The sequence below is a fragment of the Macaca nemestrina genome, chromosome 12 (assembly GCF_043159975.1).
Source record: "Macaca nemestrina isolate mMacNem1 chromosome 12, mMacNem.hap1, whole genome shotgun sequence".
NCBI classification, from domain to species: domain Eukaryota; kingdom Metazoa; phylum Chordata; class Mammalia; order Primates; family Cercopithecidae; genus Macaca; species Macaca nemestrina.
In genome coordinates, this window is record NC_092136.1 from 101093510 (window position 1) to 101111312 (window position 17803).

General features: G+C 37.5%; 1 protein-coding gene across 4 annotated transcripts in view; it reads right to left on the minus strand.

Annotated features, from left to right (window-relative positions):
* The window catches only part of LOC105466499 (progesterone receptor), a 116977-nt gene that overhangs the window by 81832 nt on the left and 17342 nt on the right, over positions 1-17803 (minus strand). The gene's annotated exons all lie outside the window — the stretch shown is intronic.

Below are 17803 nucleotides of genomic sequence, written 5' to 3' on the forward strand. Positions count from 1 at the left end.
TACAATTTGATAATCATGCATCTCTTCTCATTTTTGCTTCCTTCTTGCTATGGTTTGAATGTTTGTGTCCCCTTCAAACTTTATATTGAAACTTAATCCCCAATGCAACAATATTAAGAGGTGGGGTCTCTGCCTTCATGGATGGAATCACCTTTCAAAAGGGCTTGAGGGAGCGAATTTGGTCCTTTTTGTCCTTTCTGCCATGTGAGGATGCAGCAAGGGGCGCCATTTTGGAAGAAGAGTGCAAGCTCTTACCAGATGTGGAATCTGTGCCACCTTGATCTTGGACTTCTCAGCCTTTAGAACTGTCAGAAAATATTTCTGAATATTTCTGTATTTATAAATTACCCAGTCTAAGGTATTTTTTTATTGCAGTGGAACAGACTAAAATATTTCCAAACTGTCTATACAAATCTAAATGGTTCTTAATATTTATTTGTTAGTATTTAAGTGAATGTATTTATACTTTTATAAAACTCTCATTCATTCAACAAGTATTGAGTATCTACTTGAGTATTGAGTATATCCCAACACTGTTTACTGACTAATCCATGTTTTCCCTCACTAAATTAAAATGCCATGTTAATTGCTGACGCTACATTGTAGTACCAAAGAGCAAAGTTAGAGGCCAAACTGCTTGTTCAAAGCTCAGATCTGCAACTTACTATCCACAAATAATAAAAGAACAACAGACAATTATTAAGCACTTACTGTGTGCCAGGAATTGTTATGAGCTATTGACATATATTAACTCATTTAATCACCAAAACAACCTTTGGAGGTATTATTATTCTCATTTTATAGAGAGTTAACTAAGGCATCTAGAAGTTAAATAACATGCTCAAGGCCACACAGTTAAACATTTTAGGTTAATTATCTTGAGAGGTAGTATAGAAAGTTAAGCATATGGACTTTGGAGCAGTACTGTTTAAGTGTGAATGTCAATCTCATCACTTAGTAGCTGGATGACATTTGGCAATTAAAATGAAGATAACATTAGTACCTTGGATTGGATCTAAGGAATACACAAGCTCATGTAAGAGCTTAGAATAGTCTGGCACATAGCAAGTACTTAACAAATGTCTACTATAATTATGATTATCATACATGTAAATCTCAAATATAGTTAGATTTTTCTAAATGTGGTCCAAGAAGTCTATATCTAGTCAATTTATTCAGTGTAAAGGCAACTTAAAGATATTCTGAAACATGCATAAAATTGGGAAATAAGGCCCCAGTATACTCTTCCTAAAGATGTAATCCAGTCAACAATAGATAAGTTACAGCAAGCAATGTATGAGGTAGGAAGTCTGGTATGAAGAGACTGATGATAAGTACCAAATAAATTTAAACGTAAGTATAGATTTAAATATGAGTATAAATAAGGAAATTATAGTTAACAAACAGAATGCAATTTTTATAAGTTTGGAAGAAAAAATGACTTAGAGGTCCAATATTTAAAGTTTGAGTGGGAAGGAAAATATTTAATAATTAAGGACACTGGCATGAAGTCACGACCTTGAGAGGTTGGCACAACTCATATCATTGTAGACTGCCTGTGACAGACTGGAACAGTTTAAAGAAATCTGGAAGCTCAATTCACTCTAACTTTTCATCATCTTGAACACTAAGTGATGAGCCATCAAAACTGCAAAGTAGATGCATCATCATGCAAACAAAATATAGGGGTATAGTTATAGGTTTATCTTCTCAAGCAATTTTTTTGAAATAAAGAAATGTTGTAGCTAGCCAGTTCCAACTAGAGCTGACTAAGATAATTTGGCGTGAGGCCCAGGCATTGCCTCTGAACCATAATGCATGGCCAGGACTCAGAGCCACCAAGAATGCAATGAATGCAGAGGAAGCCATTCACTACATGTGTCCCTCCATCAGGTACCCGGCTGTATAGGCAGGTGAAGAAAGGTCAGGCACAAATGCATTAGCTCTGTCACAACATTTTCCTGGAAATCTAGAAAAAGATGAAAATCTAACATAACATCAGTTGCTACCATTTTCTTCAGACAATAGTCCCCAGTTTATATCCTGGTTTTGAGAAACACATCCCTGTCTAGATCTACTCGCTCACTCATCATAAACCATAAGTTGATGGTTCAAATTGCATATTATTTCTTCTCCTTGGTCCAACAGAACATTGTCACTATACAACAAGTGTAAAACAAGTCACTATATTAAAAGACTCGGAGCATTCCATTTGTTAACCATCTTTGCTATTTACCTACATTGTCACCACCAGGAGTATAAGACATTTAGGAACACTCAAAAGCTATAAGCCACCACAAACATAATAGGGGATAAATAGGGGAGTTCACTCCAGTAGGAGCCGCTATTTAGCTCTCTCCCTTAATATATGCATCATCTGGCCCTGTTGAAACCTGGGGAGCTTAATAGAGCACTACACTTCTTTCTCCTTGCAAAACTGATCTGTTTTAGGGTGCAGAAAGCAGGGGGTGAGTTCAAACTGTTATGTCTTTTCTTTCTAATCACATACTCTTTCCCATATTCTTTATGCTCCAGAGTACTAACATCCTTGGATTATCCCCAAAATCTCTCATGCCTCTATGACTTTCCTCCCTTCCTTCCAATTTATCAACTTAACAAAATCTCACTCATCTTTCAAGCCTTGGCTTAACTGCTCCCGTCAGCTGGTCTTACCTGACTGCTCTCATAAAGGCTTTAGACATTTCTTCTGTGTACCAACTGCACAGAACGTATTCTTATTATATACTGTGTGCCTATAGCTACTAGGTTCTATAAGAGTAGGAACTAATTAGTTTGATACTTTTAACTCTTGTGTCAAATACAGTTTGATAAATATTTGTTAGATAAGTGTATATACAATTATACCTATGGTTTCACTTATATTTGTAAATATAGTTATATTCAACAGTATAAGACATATTTCACTTATTGTCATATATAGTAAATAGTCACTTGCTTCTGATTTTTTACCCCCTTTTAACTTTTTTCTTACAGAATGCCTTTTATTCAGCAATTTCTTGCCTTTTTATAGTAATAGACCATAATTAAATGTGAAGTCTAACAAGACTATTTTTAACATCTAATTTCCAAGGGTTACTTTTTTTTGAGACGGAGTCTCACTCTGTCACCCAGGCTGGAGCATGGTGGGCCGATCTTGGCTCACTGCAAGCCCCGCCTCCCGGATTCATGCCATTCTCCTTCCTCAGCCTCCCGAGTAGCTGGGACTACAGGCCCCGCCACCACGCCTGACTAATTTTTTGTATTTTTAGTAGAGACGGGGTTTCACCGTGTTAGCCAGGATGGTGTCGATCTCCTGACCTTGTGATCCACCTGCCTCAGCCTCTCAAAGTGCTGGGATTACAGGCGTGAGCCACCATGCCCAGCCCCAAGTGTTACTCTTATTAAAAAATATTGTGTGAAAATAAAAGCACTATCAAAATGTGATTAGATCATTTTATTTGCCTAGTGACTTACAAAAATTTTAGATAGATGACAAATAAAATTCCGTTTTAAAGGAAATAAAATATCTTTATCATAAACAAGAAAAGGACTTACCTGTAAAAGAAGAACTTTATATTGTTTGTGTTGTTTCTCAATATGAGCACAGGTGAACATATTTCACTTACGTCTGAGAGAGTTCACAATTTTTCACAGCATTTTTGAAAAGGAGGGGAAAATCCATAGTAAAATGGCAGGAAATAATATACATTCAGCAGTTTAAGGAATGAAATAGTGAAAGTCAATATGGTGTCACCCGCCAGTCATGGGCTTGAAGCAACATGAGCTGGTCCATATGAGGGCAATCGTTCTACCACAAACACAGAAATACTGGAGAAAATATGATAGAAGCATGTTGCTTAATTACAGTCTGGGAAAAAGGGTACGTAAATCTCCATAAGCCAGAAAAGAAAAAAGAAATGAAAGCCAGAGGAACAAACTTAACTGGACTCTGCGGTGATCCAAAAAAGTTTCAGATACAGATATAAGAAATGCCTGAAAGATAAGAAATGGGGTTTAAAGCCCATAACAGGATGGGATATATTACTTCAGTCCCAATGGAAGAGAGTGGCAGGGCTGAACTACATGCATAAAAATGTAGAACCTTAAAAGCCTGCCTTAGCAATGAAAACAGGGCTAGAAAACACTATACAGAAAATGCCAGGAAGCCAGGAATCTGTCCAAAAGTCAGGATGAGAACAAAAATCATTTATGACTAAAAACAACATAAACAAAATAAAATATAGGCCTTTAATGGGAGGTGAATTTTCACTATCACGTGGTATAGGAACCCTGGCCAAGGAACAAAGACTGGTACAGGACCAGTGAAATTGCCAGCGTCCTTGGAGAGGCAAATGAAAAGCTTATCTGTAGGGACATGCAAAAAATAGAAGATTTGTACAAGAATATTTATAGCAGCAGTGTTCATAATAGCCTCAATCTGAAAACAACCCAAATGATCACCTATAGCAGAATGTGTAAACAAGTGGTTTTATTTATTCAATGCATTATTACACAGCAACGAGAATAAATGTCTAGCTCCATGCAAAATGTGGATGAACTCTGTAAGTATAATGTTGTGTAAAATAAGCAGACACAGAAAAATACTATATGATTCCGTTAATATAAAGTTCTAAAATAGTTTAAACCAATCTATCACGTTAGAAATTGGGATGGCGGTTACTTTTGGGGAATGATTGAAAGGGGCAAAATGGAGCTTCTGGAACCTAATGATCTTTAAATTTTGGGGTCTGAGTGATAACAACATGGTTTCATTTACCTACTGATGAGCTCTACATCTTTAATTTGAGTGCTTTTCTGAAAATATTTATCAATAAAGGTTTCTTTCTTTTAAAAACTAGCTCCAGCTAAGGGGACAACCTAGAGAGTACTGTGATCCAACAGAGTCTGTGTAGGGTCAGTCAGCGGAAATCCAGAAGCACAGGGTCACGGTCATGTCCAGAGAGAAGAGAGGTGTCTACTGCATTACAGGACTACAGGATTACATTTAGAGCCTCTCAGTAAGGTATCTCCACGAATCTCACCAAAGTATCCCACTAGAGGAAGAGTAGCCTGTAATCTCCCACCAAACACAGATAACCCCAGTGACAGTAAAATTCCTGCTTGTTGTATAAAATTATGCACTCTGTCTAACTTCTCTTCCCACACCCTGGCCCTGGAAGGGTCAAAATCAGCTGCCAGTGGGTGAGTGTGGGCAGCATAAACAGAAAAGAAGCAGATCTTATTTGTTCTTCCCTGTAGGCTTCAAGCTCAAAGCAGTGAGTGCTGAATTGGGGCAAAGAAGAAATCTAAATTTAGAAGAGGATTTGTAAATTTGGCATAATGCTTCCCTGGGCATTTTGATTACTGATATGGTCTGGCTTTCTGTCCCCACCCAAACCTCATCTTGAATTGTAATCCCATAATCACCCCGTGTTGTGGGAGGAACTCAGTGGGAGGTAATTGAATCATGGGGGTGGTTTCCCCCCATGCTCTTCTCGTGATCATCATGAGCAGCGTGATCAATCAGTGACTTCTCATGAGAACTGATGGTGTTATAAGAGTCTAGCATTTCCCCTACTGGCACTCATTCTCTCTCCTGCTGCCTTGTAAAGAAGGACATGTTCGCCTCCCCTTCCGCCATGATTGTAAGTTTCCTGAGGCCTTCCCAGTCATGTGGAACTGTGAGTCAATTAAACCTCTTTCTTTTATACATTACCCAGTCTTAGGTATTTCTTCACAGCAGCATGAGAACAGACTAATACAATCAGTGGAATGAGATGGTTCTTCTGATTAAAATCTATAGGACTAGCCTAAGATTTTATACAGGAGATGGAAGAGCTAGTCTACAAAGCAGGTTTTGTTGTTAGAGGTAATAATGCTGATACTAGTATTTTGAATACACACACACACACACACACACACACACACACACACACACACTACATATCGATAAAACAATTAGCAATGATTTTGATTTTGCTAGAAATACAAATGTAAACCAGTAATCCTGAACTAGAGGCAATTTTGCTCCCTTCCCCACCAGGACATTTCACAATATCTGGAGACAATTTTGGTTTATACAACTAGAGGGTAGGTATTATTGCAGAGAGACCAAAAATGCTGCTAAACATCCTATAATGCACAGGACATCCCCCCTGCAACAATTATGTGGCCCAATAGGTTAACAGTGTGAGGTTGAGAAATCATGGTATAAATTCATGATCCCCTTACTTTTTCAAAAAGAGATATTTTCTAGGTCTGTTCACTGAAAATGCCCAGAAGTAAAGACAACTCCAGCAGGAATTCAGATTTTCACATCTAATATAATTTTCATCTAAAAGGAATCAGAGCTCCTTGGGGAAATGACTGATCCAGGACTAGGGCAGGAAATCTGCAAGTTGAGCCTGGGATGCTTTGCTGTGACAGATGATTTGCTTTTACTGAGGGCTAATAAAATTGTCTCTCATTGACCACTGATAAGTCACACCAACCAAAATTAAAACCATTTGAACATCAAAAAGAACTAGTTCAAGTGATTAAAACACACTGAATATATATTTTAAAAAACATGAGTACATAATAATATGTAAGAAGAGAAAGAATGAAAGAAACAAGAGGAACTCACTGGAAACCACTGGAGATTACTAGGGCACAAACTCACAACTTTGAAATTTGAAAATTAAAAGTAAATAATAAGTATGTTTGGCTTTCCATTATTAAATGTATTTTAAGACTACCAAATTGCCTCTTGGAAGAGAGAGAGAACTATTAAAAATATTTAGAGCTGATAAAACAGAAGGGATAATAGAAATAGAGAATCTTCCTTTTGTAATTTCTAATGAAATGGCCACCACTTGTCAAGTCTGAAAAGACAATTAAAATACTCCCGCATTTTCCAACTATGTATCTGTGTGAGGCCACATTTTCTTCCCATGCTTCCACCAAAACAACATATTGGAACAGATTGACTGTAGATCCAGATATGAGAATCCAGCTGTTTTCTATTAAGATAGACATTAAAATGACTTATAAAAATGTAAAACAATGTCATTCTTGTCATTACATTTTTTGGTTTGAATAATTAGTGTCTAATGGGTTGGCTTTTTTAAAAAATGAGCTAATAAAAAGTTTTAAAACATTATGAGTTTTAATTTCTAACACAGTAAATACTGAGAGAGATAATTCATGTATACAAAATTTCTTTGGGCTTGTAGCAATTTTTACGCACATAAGGGGGTCATGACATCAGTGTCTGAGAACCGTTGGCCTGTGTAGGATTCTTGTCAAAATGTTTAACTGGCATATAATTATGTGGGGGAAAAAAATCAGACAAAGCCAGATTATGGAACTTTCTACAAAACAGCTGGCCTAGACTCCTGAAAAAAAATGCTAATGTTCTGAAAGACAAACAAAGGTGGGAGATCTTTTTAGATTAAAGAAAACTAAATAGAGTTGTCAACCAAGTAAAATACACAATTCCTGACTGGATCTTGAATGAAAAAAAAAATTCTATACAAAACATTTTGGGAAAAACTGAAGAAATTTTAATACTGGCTGAATATTAGAATTGTTTTATCAATGTTAAAATTTTGGTGTGATAATATTGTGGTTATAATGGAAGATGTTCTTGTCCTTAGGACATGAATTTTGAAGTCTTAAGAGGTGAAATGTCGTGATGTCTGCAACTTACCTTCAAATTATTGATTACAGATACTCGCTGTACTATTCCTTAAAGTTTTTTTGTATGTTTTCTAGCATCCAGCATATTCTGAAGATGCATGCAGAATGAGACAAAGGTTCAGACCAGTTTTTCACAGTAGTAATCAGGGGATGGTCATGTAAAGTGGAATGAAGAGTGACTATCTAGCAGAGTGTGAAAGACAGCTGGACAATAACAAACCAGTAAGTTTTAAAATATCTTCATGAAGATCCAAGGATTTTTGATAAAAGTGAAAGAAAAAGGTGTGGGGGGAGGGAGAGAAGGAAAATCTTATTGAGCATATTAGAGACCAAAATACTAAGCATTTAACTGGTTTATTTCAAGTAACCTTGTAACAAAGTAGATACATAAACATGTAATTTTCCCTAGAACATCAGTCCCCAGCCTTTTTTGCATCAGGGACAGGTTTCATGAAAGATGAATTTTCCACTGACCGGGGGCAGTGGAGGAGGGGTGGTTGGGGGAAGCAGTGATTTCAGGATGAAAGTGTTCCACTTCAGATTATCAGGCATTAGTTAAATTCTCATAAGGAGCACAACCTAGATCCCTGGCATGCGCAGTTTGCAATATGGCCTGCGCTGCTATGAGAATCGAATGCTGCCACTGGTCTGATGAGAGGTGCAGCTCAGGCAGTAATGCTCACTCACCTGCTGCTCACCGCCTGCTGTGTGGCCTGATTCACAGCAGGAGGTGAGTAGCAGGTGAGTAAAATGGCAGGAGAAATAATAATGTATGTTCAATAGTTCAAGGAATGAAACAATGAAAGTCAGTCTGGTATGGCCCACAAGTCATAGGCTTGTTCTAGGTTGGAGATCCCTGCCGTAGAAGAAATAATAAAGTGCATGGAAATTCCCAAGGATACAGCAGATCTAAATAGTCTTTGGACTAGAATCTAAGACGACACAGAATATGCTGGCTAGAGAACAGACCACTGGGCACTGAACACCAGGTGTGAGCATCTGAGACCTTAAGGGCGATCCTGGGGAGGGATACAGCACACTGGTGGGCAGCAGGGCGGAGAATAGCAGCTCCTGTCTCTTACCCCAGCATGTTACTAAACTTCACCCTGAACTACAGGACACTACAGGAATCCCAAATTAGTCCAACCATCAGACAAACAAGTACTTTGGTATTGACTGGGCATATTCCTGACCTCTTACATATATAAGAATATATGTTATCTTCACCCAAGAATAGCAACACAACCTGATGGAATTTTTGCCAATCCAAGCATTTAGTACTCAAGGAGGAAATCTAATGTCAACGCAATTTTTATGTCTTAGTAGTTAACCAGTTTTATTAATCCTACTTAAATGCATATAGGGTGTTTTTTCTTCATATGAAAAATTACCAATATATGCAAAGTTTTAGCTTTTTAAAATTATATTTACCTGGGATGCAGTGAGTCTTTTTGATCTAAAAAGTAAAATTTTTATTTAACTGCCCACTTACTTCTGTTATCCGTGTTCTACCACCTATTATTAAAAATATAACCTTGAACAGATCACTTAACTTCTTGGTGCTACATTATCCTCATCTATAAAATAACAGTTTAAAAGTTGCTTTGAGGGTAAATAATGTATATAAAATCTATAGCACCATGACAGACACAGAATAAATGCTTAATAAATAGTAATTACGACAGTTCAATAAATAAATATTTCTTGAATATCTACCATGTGCCAACATTGCGCTGATGACACAATGTAGGAATGATCTCGTAAAAAAGACACATAAGAAAGAGTAATTTTCTATAATCAATTACTATTTTTGCTTGCCTTGTTTTTTAGTTTCTTTTTCAGAATCACTGGATATTTATGGGTTGCATATGTGCTCTCTATTCATCATATCTGTTGTCCAACAGCATAGTGATAAGGCCTTTCCTAGACTTTCATTCAAATTCAGTTCTGTCACTCTCTGCAGCATGATAAAATTATTTAATCAAACTCTTAGTTTTCCCACATATATTATAGAAATAAATATTTTATAATGTTGTTATATGGATTAAGTGAGCTAAATTAGATGAAATGTTATCACAATGACTGGTACATAATAAAAACAATAAATCATAGAATGTAATTTTCACCAGTTTACCAATTTCCCTTCATTCTGAAGTAACTCCTTAAATGTGAATTCTACATAATTGGTGTTATTTCCTGCTCTTTATGACCACCAATATGGATTTTAACTGTTATTGCATTTTGGATCATACTGCAGTAGTTTCTTATCTCATCCAGCTATGCTTTTCTCTAATCCGGTTGTTTCCTTATGACACTCAGTCTTGTTTTACAGATACTGTTGTGTTTGTAATAATTCAAAGCAGATTATTATCCAAATTTTTCTTTTCTTTTTTTTCAGCAAATAAATTTTAGGCATATTTTCCCTAAGATTGAATCTGCCTATTACTGATATTAAATGTTACTGGTGTTAAATGAGACAACTTGACAACACTCTAGTGGGGGAACGTGTTAAGTGAGACACTGGCAGTCACCAAAGTTTGTTATGTTTCAGAATATTCATGGAAGCTGGAAGCTGGAATGGGTTGGAGGAGTGGGGAGTGTTGGGAAAAGGAATTAGAGAGGAAAGAAGAAATTGCTAAGATGCTAAGAGATGACGGATTGTTTGAGGATGTGAGTAAGGCTAGAGCTGGCTAAGCCAGGGAGAAGAGTAGTAGACAGTACAATCAGAGTGCAACAGAGTGCAGATGCTGTAGGGTCTTGAAGGCCACTGTAAGAACTTTGATTTTTCTCTAAAATATATGGTACCACTGGAGACATTGGAGCAGAGGGCTAACATGATCTGACTTATATTTTAACAGTATCACAATGGCTCCTAAGTTGAGGGCAGACTCTCAACCTCTGGAATCTAGGAGGGTAAGGATAGAAATGAGACTGTCAACAGACCACTGCAATACATCCAAAGGGGAATAAGAGTGGCTTGAACCAAAGTGGTCAGTGGAGGTGGGGAAAAGAGGTCAGGTTCTGGATATCTTCTGAAGGCAGAGCCAAGTGGTTTATAGAGTCTTGTTTGGTGGCATATTCATTTTTTTTGTTTTTAAAGAAATTAAGTCTTTCATGGACCTCTTCAAGGAGAACTACAAACCACTGCTCAAGAAAATCAGAGAGGACACAAACAAAATGGAAAAACATTCCATGCTCATGGATAGGAAGAATCAATATTGTGAAAATGGTCATACTGCCCAAAGTAATTTATACATTCAGTGTTACCCCCATCAAGCTACTATTGACTTTCTTCACAGAATTGGAAAAAGCTACTTTAAACTTCATATGGAACCAAAAAAGAGCCCACGTAGCCAAGACAATCCTAAGAAAAAGAACAAAACTGGAGGCATACCACTACCTGACTTCAAACTATACTACAAGGCTATAGTAACCAAAACAACATGGCACTAGTACCAAAACGGATATACAGACCAATGGAACAGAAAAGAGGCCTCAGAAATAACACCACACATCTACAACCATCTGATCTTCGACAAACTTGACACAAACAAGCAATGGGGAAAGGATTCCCTATTTAATAAATGGTGTTGGGAAAACTGGCTAGCCATAAGCAGAAAAGTGAAACTGGACCCCTTCCTAACACCTGATACAAAAATTAACTCAAGCTTAATTAAAGTCTTAAATGTAAAACTGCAAACCATAAAAATCCTAGAAGAAAACCTAGGCAACACCATTTACGAGATAGGCATGGGCAGAAACTTCACGTACAAAACACAAAATGCAATGGCAACAAAAGCCAAAATTGACAAATCGGATCTAATAAAACTAAAGAGCTTCTGCACAGCAAAAGAAACTGTCATCAGAGGGAACAGGCAACCTACAGAATGGGAGAAAATTTTTGCAATCTATCCATCTGACAAAGGGCTAATATCTAGAATCTAAAAGGAACTTAAATTTACAAGGAAAAAACAACCTCATAAAGTGGGCAAAGGATATGAACAGACATTCTAAAAAAAAGACATTTATGCAGCCAACAGATATGAAAAAATGCTCATCATCACTAATCATTAGAGAAATGCAAATCAAAATCACAATAAGATACCACCTCATAGCAGTTAGAATGGCAACCATTAAAAATTCAGGAAACAAGAGATGCTGAAGAGGATGTGGAGAAATAGGAAAGCTTTTACACTGTTGGTGGGAGTGTAAATTAGTGCAACCATTGTGGAAGACAGCGTGGCGATTCCTCAAGGATCTAGAACTAGAATTACCATTTGACCCAGCAATCCCATTACTGGGTATATACCCAAAGGATTATAAATCATTCTACTATAAAGACACATGCACACATATGTTTACTGCAGCCCTATTCACAATAGCAAAGACTTGGAAGCAAGCCAAATGTCCATTAATGATAGAATGGATTAAACAAATGTGGCACATATACACCATGGAGTACTATGCCGCCATATAAAGAATGAGTTCACGTTCTTTGCAGGGACATGGATGAAGCTGGAAACCATTGTCAGCAAGCTAACACAAGAACAGAAAACCAAACACCGCATGGTCTCACTCATAAGTGGTAGTTGAGCAATGAGAACACATGGACACAGGGAGAGGAACATTACGTACCTGGGCCTGTCAGGGGATGGGGGGCTAGGGGAGAGATAGCATTAGGAGAAATGCCTAATTAGGTGACGGGTTGATGGGTGCAGCAAACCACCGTGGCACGTGTATATCTATGTAACAAAACTGCAAGTTCTGTACATGTACCCTACAACTTAAAGTATAAGTTAAAAAAAAAAAATTAAGTCCTTCATGTCATCTTTCTAAATAATATGTTCTTTTTTCTTCCCTTCAATTCTCTTAAACTGAATTATTTCTGACCATGAATCAGCTTTTCATCTACCTTTCCTGAAGCTGTTCTGCTCCTCTCTTTCTAAATAAAACAGTCTCTCTGGAGCTCTTCCAAATTTCTTAATTATTCACATATCTTCTAACTTATAAAATATGAAATTGTATGAAGTATCTAGTTATAACTGACATCAATAATAACATAGTTAGCTAGCCAGTAAGCATTTAGAGAATGTAAGGAACTACACATTACATGCAAAATTAAAAAAAAAGAAACCACAATCATTTGACCTCACATACCATTGAGAAAGGAGTTTAAGACAGCTACATAAAAAACATTAAAAAATTACAAAACTATTTGTCAACACAGTTGTTTACGTCCTTGTGCTACTCTGATGCAGGATTATAACAGTTACATACATGCAAATGGTTAATTCCTTCCCTCATATCTATGTAGTTTATTTTTTTCTTCCTGATTATAGAGATCCTAAATTTATCAATGTTCAGCTTCATTATTTCTTCAAACTCTGTTTAGGTACATCAAGTTACTTAAGATTCTGTGATAATTTTCCAGAATCTCCTGTCTCACTTGAAAATGGCTTTGTAAAAAAAAAAAAAAAAAAAAAGAAAAAAGGGGAAAAGTAGAACTATATGGATAATTAATTAACATTTTCCTAAATGTTATTTAAGTCTAGGCACCCAAATATGTAAGATTTGAGCCGGCCGGGCACAGTGGCTCACTCCTGTAATCCCAGCACTTTGGGAGGCTGAGACGGGCAGATCACTTGAGGTCAGGAGTTTGAGACAACCTGGCCGACACAGTGAAACCCTGTCTCTACTGAAAATGAAAAAATTAGCTAGGCTTGGTGGTGGGTGCTTGTAATCCCAGCTACTCTGGAGGCTGAAGCAGAAGAATCACTTGAACCTGGGAGGCGGAGGTTGCAGTGAGTAGAGATTGTGCGATTACACTCCTGGGCGACAGAGTGAGACTCCATCAAAAAAAAAAAAATTGAGCCTAGGCAAGGTGGTTCATGCCTGCTGTAACCCCAGTACTTTGGGAGGCTGAGTTGGGATGACTGCTTGAGGCCCGGAGTTCCAGATCAGCCTGCAACAAAGCAAGGCCCTGTCTTTAAAAAAATATCTGGAGGTTGAGGTGGGAGTATCACTTGAGTCCAGGAGTTCAAGGCTGCAGTGAGCTATGATCATGCCACTGCACCCTAGTCTGTCTCTAAATAATAATAAATTTTTTAAGTAAAAAATATTTTTAAAAGTTTTGACTACAATAAGATTTTTAAGTATTTTCAATACATCTTTCAATCAATTGCTAGTATCATCTCGTACTTCACAGTGCCCAGTGGTGTGCTTTAGTGAAAGCGGTTTAATTTTTGGAGTCTGCCAAAACTGGGTTTGGTTACCAGCTCCATTACTAACTGCCGGGGTATCTTTAGGAAAGTTAACTTCCTTCCTTGTTTTAATTCTTATATCTGAAAAAAGGAGATGGTAGTAACTTCTCAAACAGCTCTTAGCTGAAAATTAAGGGAGATACAAGCATATAGTATCTTATTGTGCTTTGCTTAATTGTACTTCACAAATATTGTATGTTTTACAAATTCAGGGTTTGTGGCAGCCCTGCATCCAGCAAGACTATGGGCATCATTTTTCCAACAGCACATGTTCACTTTCTGTCTCTGTCACATTTTGGTAATTCTCAAAATATTTCAAACTTTTTCATTATCATCTCTGTTACGGTGATCTATGAACAGAGATCTTTGATGTTATTACTGTAATTGTTTTTGGGTGTCACAAACCTTGCCCATATAAGACAATAAACTTAACTGATAAATGTGTGTGTTCGGACTGCTCCACCAATTGGCCAGTCTGTCCTTGTCACTTTCTTCATGATTTCCTATTCTCTGTGTCACAATATTGAAATCAGGCCAGTTAACAACCCTACAATGGCCTCTAAATGTTCAAGTGAAAGGAAGGGTTGCATATGTCTCACCTTAAATTAAAAGCTAGAAAGATTAAGCTTCATGAAGGAGGAATGTTGAAAGCCAAGATAGGCCAAAAACTAGGCCTCTTGCACCAGTTAACCAAGTTGTAAATGCAAAGGAAAAGTTCTTGAAGGAAATTAAAAAGTGCTACTCCAGTGAACATATGAATGATAAGAAAGTAAAAAACAAAACAAAAAAAGCCTTATGGCTGATATGGAGAAATGCTTAGTGGTCTGGATAGAGGATCACACCAGCCACAACATTCCCTTAAGCCAAACCTAATCCAGAGCAAGGCCATAATGCTCTTCAATTCTATGAAGGGTGAGAGAGGGATGAAAGCTGTAAAAGAAAAGTTTGAAAGTAGCAGAAGCTGGATTATGAGGTTTAAGGAAAGAAGCTATTCCCATAACATAAAAGTGCAAGGTGAAGCAGCAAGTGCTGATGTAGAAGCTGCAGCAAATTATCCAAAAGATCTAGCTAAGATCACGGATGAAGGTAGCTACACTAAACAACAGATATTCAATGTAGATAAAACAGCCTTCTCTTGGAAAAAAAAGATGCCATTTAGAGCTTTCAGAGCTAGATAGCAGAAGTCAATGCCTGGCTTCAAAGCTTCAAAGGAAAGGCTGACTCTCTTGTTAGGGGCTAATGAAGCTGGTCATTTGAAGGTAAAGCCAGTCCTCATTTATCATTCTGAAATTCCTAAGGCCCTTAAGAATTATGGTAAATCTACTCTGCCTGTGTTCTGGAAATGGAACAGCAAAGCCTGAGTGACAGCACATCTATTTACAGCATGGTCCACTAACTACTTTAAGTCCACTGTTGAGACCTACTGCTTAGGAAAAAAAAAAAAAAAAAAATCCCATGAGCGCTGATGGAAATGCGTAAGAAAGTTAATGTATTCAAGCCTGCTAACACAACATCCATTCTGCAGCCCATGGATCACTGAGTAATTCTGACTTGCAAGCCTTATGATTTAAGAAACTCATTTTATTAGGCTATCGCTGCCACAGATTGTGATTCCTCTGATGAATCTGGGCAAAGTACATTGAAAACCTTTTAGAAAGTGTTCATCATTGTAGATGTCATTAAGACCATTTGTGGTTCATGGGAGAAAGTCAAAGCATCAGCATTAGCAGCAGTTTGGAAGAAGTTTATTCAAACCCTTATAGATGACTTTGAGGGATTCAAGGCTTCAGGGAGGAAGTAACTGCATATGTGGTAGGAATAGCAAAAGAACTGGAATTAGAAGTGGAGCCCAACGATGTGACTGAATTGCTAAAATCTCAAAAAATTTGAATGCATGAGGGGTTTTGTCTCATGGATGAGCAAAGAAAGTGGTTTCTTGAGATTCAATCTGCTCCTGGTGAAGATGCTGTGAACACTGTTGAAAGGACAACAAAAGATTTAGGATTTAGGATATTATATAAACTTAGTTGATAATGCAGCAGCAGGTTTTGAGAAAACTGACTCCAATTTTCAAAGAAGTTCTACTGTGGGTAAAACACAGCATTTCATATGACAGAGAGATCTTTTATGAAAGGAACAGTCTATGGATATGGCAAACTTCACTGTTGTCTCATTTAGAAATTGCCACAGTCACCTCAACCTCCAGCAATCGCTACCTTGATAAGTCAATGACCATTCACATCAAGGCAAGACCCTCTACCAGCAAAAAGATTACAACCTGCTTAAGGCTCACATAATCATTAGCAATTTTAGCAATAAAGCATTTTCAATCAGGGTATGTACATTGTTTATTTAGACATAATGATATTGCACACTTAACAGACTACAGTATAGTGCAAACACAACTTTTAGATACTGGGAAAGCAAAAAATTTGTGTGACTTGCCTTATTGTCATATTTGCTTTATTGTAGTTGTCTGGAAAGAACCTGCAATATCTCCAAGGTATGCCTATAACAAATACATACAATGTGTCTACTATAGTGCCTGGTACATAGTAAGGACACAAAAGGTGGAAGTCTCCAACCTCCCTCCCTAGCCTCTCACAGTTTTTAGAATTCTTCCTAGAGAAGGGAGCATTCTTGGTAGGGGCCACAGCCTACCTGCCTTCTATATTTCAGCTTCACTGCTTTAGGGAATTAAAAAGTAGTGTTTTCTCAGCAAAAGACTGACAGTCACCAGATCTCGATCAAAGAGTATTTTAAATAATCTTAGGTCTGATCTCCCTGGCATGACCTTCTGCCTCTATTCCCCATTGCTTCTAGAGTTAACTTTCTCAAAAAAAAAAAAAAAAAAAAAAAAAAAAAAAAAAAAAAAGCCAACCATGTCACCTCTCAGCTTTGTATCTGGCTCCCCTCTGAGCCAAGTAGAACTTTAAGAAACAGCCAAACAGCTATCTGAAATGCCATTTCTGGGTCCCTTTCTTAGATATTTTGATTTGGCTTACCTGGGGCGAGGCGCAGAAATCATCTCAAACCAGTACCCACCTGATTCTGAGGCAGACAGCTTGAAGACCAAAAGAACACTGGCTTACCAGACAAAATCCAAAGTACATCAGGAGCCAATTCTGGGATGTGTTGGTTTGAGAATTCAGTACTCATACTATGAAGATATTAGGTAGGCAATTAGACACGCAAGTCTGGAGTTCAGGGGAAAGGTCTGGGCTGGAGATAGAAATTTGGGAGTGATTGGATTATGGGTGATTTATCCACAGTTTTGAGACTGGATTAGATAACCAAGGAAGTAAGTATATAAACAGAAGGAAGGAGGAGCAAATACTGAGCACTGGACCCTCTCATATTAAAAGCTAAAGGAGAAGAACAGTTTGAATGGGAGCCAGTGAGGAAAATCAAGAGAGGGTCGTGTCGTGTCCTGAAAACCAAGCGAATAAAGTATTTCCAGGAAGGTGGAATGATCATTTGTCAAATGCTACCAGTAAGTCCAGTAACATGGGACTGAAAATTGCCCATAAGACTTAACAACATGGTAACCTTGACAAGATAAGTTTTGGTAAAGTGACAGAGGTAAGTAACTGGGTTAGGTTTAAGAGTGAATGGGGGAAGAAAATGTGTTAGAAGAGTTTTGCTATAAAAGAAGAAGAAAAATGATTGGTGGCTGAAGAGTAAGTGAAATCAACAAAAGTATTTTGTTTGTATTTTAAGATGGGAAAAGAAAGAGCATATTTGTAGGCTGACAGGAATGATCCAGTAGAGAAGGGGGAAAATGATTTAAGGGTTGGGGGAGAATTGGTAGAGCCTGTCCTTGAGTCAGCAGGAGTAATTTGGATCTAGTGGTCAAGGAGAGA